The sequence below is a fragment of the Colobus angolensis genome, unplaced genomic scaffold (assembly GCF_000951035.1).
Source record: "Colobus angolensis palliatus isolate OR3802 unplaced genomic scaffold, Cang.pa_1.0 Scaffold51, whole genome shotgun sequence".
NCBI lineage: Eukaryota > Metazoa > Chordata > Mammalia > Primates > Cercopithecidae > Colobus > Colobus angolensis.
Genome location: NW_012118599.1, coordinates 14,166,669 through 14,170,877, shown reverse-complemented (window position 1 = coordinate 14,170,877; position 4,209 = coordinate 14,166,669).

Genomic DNA, 4,209 nt, shown 5'->3' with positions numbered 1-4,209 from the left:
CTTGAACCCAGGAGGCGGAGGTTGAGGTGAGCTGAGATGGCGCCACTGCACTCCAGCCTGGGTGACAGAGCGAGACTCCCTCTCAAAAAACAAACAAACAAAAACCTAGAATCCCTTGATGGCAATTTGAAGGAGTCCCTCATCTCCTCCAGGCACAGGCACATGTGACTAAGGACAGGACCAGGATGTCATTGTTAAAGGTTACCAAGATTCAATGCTAAGTAAATGCTCAGCCCTCCAGGTCTCTTATGCTAAGATAAGGGCATTGCTGGGAAGGGGCTGGGAGCCTGAGATGAGATGGAGACATTTAGGCAGACATGAACAAGACTGAGAACTTTGAACCCCCAAATTCCCTTGAAATTCTCATGTCTGTGGAGATAAGGCCCTCTAATACTGCTCCCTCTTCCCAAAACATCAGCCTCAGAACCCTCCCTGCCCCCATCCCTCTTTGGCCCCAGGCCCTTCATGAGTTAGGTCCCAGCACAGCCCTTGGAGAAGCACCAGGTTACAGGCCTAGCCAGTCTGTTTTGGCAGAAGCTGCAGGAGCATGTGTGGGAGTGCGTGCTGAGGGAGCTAGACCAAAGTAGGGGGATGGAAGCCTTGGTTTGGCCAAACTCGTTGCCGTGGATGCTTACCCAGGATTTGGGATTTACTGTGTTGGCCTGAGCACCTGGCAGGAGAATTAATAGTCGGCTAGATTGGCTAATTAAAGTCTGGATTAAGTAGTAGCCTATAGTTAATAAGTATGAAATGCCAGAACTTCCCTGGCATACTGTAGAAGAAGGAATCAGAAGTCCCCGGGAGATGGGAATGCTGGACTGGATCTATGATGAGCAAACTTCTTAGCCACTGCTAGCCACATATTTTAGGGGGGTATGGAAAACACTCCCTTTATGAAAACATTAAGAAATGCATTGGTGAGGGCCACCAGCATCCTTGACTTGCTCTGATGACTGTCCTCTCTTGACTAGAGAGCTAGCGGGGTGTGCTGGATGGATTAGTGGAACTGGATTCCCCGATCTCAGTGAGAATAATAGCATCTTGGTGGTACAAAGGCCAAATGGAGTTGCGTACTTAACAAAGGCAAGGTGGATACAATAGCCCACAATAAGGCAAAGGGACAAAATGATCACCAGGTGGACAAGATGACAGTCCAGTGGACAATGGTCAGCTGCTTTCCCAGCTGTGCCCCCTCCCCCTCCCGCCCCGGGCTTGTGCAAAGATATAAAGTGGCCATGGTGGCAGGGATGGAAGCTATGCCTGGGCTCAGTAACAGAGTCTTCTCTCTGAGGCTGATCTGGCTATGGCCAGTGCTGAGTGTCGACCCTCTTCACAGCCCACTGCTGAGCCCTGATGGGGCACCATTCTCACTTCATTGTAGATTGGTTTGACTGGGTTCTCCCATCATGAAGGGGCTGTATTTTATCTTCATGAGGATAGGCACATATTTCATGTATGTGCTTTCTCTACCTACAGTGCTTCCATCAGCACCACCACTCATGGACTTACTGAATGCCATATCCATCAGCATGGCATTCAACATAATATAGCCTCCAACCAGGGCAATACGTGTTACAGCCAAGGAAATGTACAAATGAGCTCACACTCAAGGAATTTACTGGCTTTACCATGTACCCCGTGGACCAGAAGCAGCTGGCTGGATAGAATGGTGGAGAGGTCTTGCTATGTTGCCCAAGCTGGTCTTGAACTCCTGAGTTCAACCAATCCTTAACCTCCCAAAGTGCTGGGATTACAGGTGTTAGCCACTGCGTCAAGCCTCAAGTATAAACTATTTTTTTTGGTGGGGTCAGAGTCTCGCTCTGTTGCCTAGGCTGGAGTGCAGTGGTGCGATCTCGGCTCACTGCAACTTCCGCCTCCTGGGTTCAAGAGATTCTCCTGCCTCAGGCTCCTGAGTAGCTGGGTAGGCACGTGCCACCACACCCACTAGCCACCACACCCACTATTTTTAGTAGAAATGGGGTTTCACCGTTTTAGCCAGGATGGTCTCGATCTGCTGACCTCGTGATCCGCCTGCTTCCCAAAGTGCTAGGATTACAGACGTTAGCCACCACGCCCGGCCCCCAAGTATAAACTTCTAAAGCACTTGTTCTGATTCCCACCCGCTCTACAAGAAACAGCCCCTCCCCAAGGACCTCCCTCTACCTCTGCACTTATGCTTGGTTGTGTGGGCATGTGTGTGTGTGTGTGTGTGTGTGTGTGTGTGTGGTGCTTAGTCACAGTATTTGTTAACACTCCAGGTCCCCTCCCTGTCTCTTCCCTCTTGACTGGTGAGAGCATCTCTTTTTGTCCGATTATCCCCAGCCCCAATTCCTGGCATAAAGCAGAGATAGGCCGGCTCGGTGCCTCACACCTGTAATCCCAGCACTTAGGGAGGTCAAGATGGGCAGATCACGTGGTCAGGAGTTCGAGACCAGCCTGACCAACATGGTGAAACCCTATCTCTACTAAAAATACAAAAACTAGCTGGGTGTGGTCGTAGGCACCTGTAATCCCAGCTACTCGGGAGGCTGAGGCAGGAGAATCGCTTGAACCAGGGAGGTGGAGGTTGCAGTGAGCCGAGATCGCGCCACTGCACTCCAGCCTGGGAGACAGAGCGAGACTCCATCTCAAAAAAAAAAAAAAAAAAATTGGGAAAAACAAAACGGAAAGAACAAGAGGGTTTGGAAGTACCAACCCTGCTGGAAAAGCTGTTTATTGGGCTAGTCAGGTCTCAGAGGATAGACCCGTGTGTACAGTCACTATTCAGGGAAAGCAGTTGAAGAATTAGTGGATACTGGGGCTGATGTTGCTATCATCGCCTTAAATCAATGGCCAAAAAATTGGCCTAAACAATAGCCTGCTACAGGACTCGTTGGTGTAGGCACCGCCTCAGAAGTGTATCAAAATGCCACGATTTTACATTGTCTAGGACCTGATAATCAAGAAACTACAGTTCAACCTATGATCACTTCTATTCCAATTAATTTATGGGGCCGAGACTTGTTACAACAATGGCATGCAGAGATTACTGTCCCAGCCTCCCTATACAGCCCCATGAGTCAAAAAATCATGAGTAAAATGGGATATCTCCCTGAAAAGGGACTAGGAAAGAATGAAGATGGCATTAAAGTCCCAATTGAGGCTGAAAAAAATCAAAAAAGAAAAGGAATAAGGTATCCTTTTTAGGAGTGGCCACTGTAGAGCCTCCAAAACGCATTCCATTAACTTGGAAAACAAAAAAAACCTGTATGGGTAAATCAGTGGCTGCTACCATAACAAGAGCTGGAGGCTTTACACTTATTAGCAAAGGAACAATTAGAAAAGGGACATATTGAGCCTTCATTTTCACCTTGGAATGCTCCTGTGTTTGGAATTCAGGAAAAATCCGGCAGATGGCGCATGCTGACCGACTTACAGAGTCATTAATGCCGTAATTCAACCCATGGGGGCTGTCTGACCCGAGTTGCCCTCTCTGGCTATGATCCCTAAAGATTGGCCTTTAATTATAATTGATCTGAAGGATTGCTTTTTTAACCATTCCTCTGGCAAAACAGGATTTTGAAAAATTTGCTTTTACTATACCAGCCATAAATAAAGAACCAGCCACCAGGTTTCAGTGGAAAGTGTCGCCTCAGGGAAAGATCAATAGTCCAACTATTTGTCAGACTTCTGTAGCTCAAGCTCTTCAACCAGTTAGAGACAAATTTTTTCAGACTGTGATATCATTCATTATATTGATGATATTTTGTGTGCTGCAGAAACGAGAGACAAATTAATCGACTGTTACACATTTCTGCAGACAGAGGTTGCAAATGCAGGACTGACAATAGCATCTGATAACATTCAAACCTTTACTCCTTTCCATTGGAAATGCAGGTAGAGGAAAGGAAAATTAAACCACAAAAAATATAAATGAGAAAAGACACATTAAAAACATTAAATGACTTTCAAAAATTGCTAGGAGATATTAATTGGATTCAGCCAACTCTAGGCATCTCTACTTATGCCATGTCAAATTTGTTCTCTATCTTAAGAGGGGATCCAGAATTGAACAGTAAAAGAACATTAACTCCAGAGGCAACTAAAGAAATTGAAATAGTTGAAGAAAAAAATTCGGTCAGCACAAGTAAATAGAATAGATCACTTAGCCCCACTCCAACTTTTGATTTTTGCTACTGCACATTCTCCAACAGGCATTATTGTTCAAAA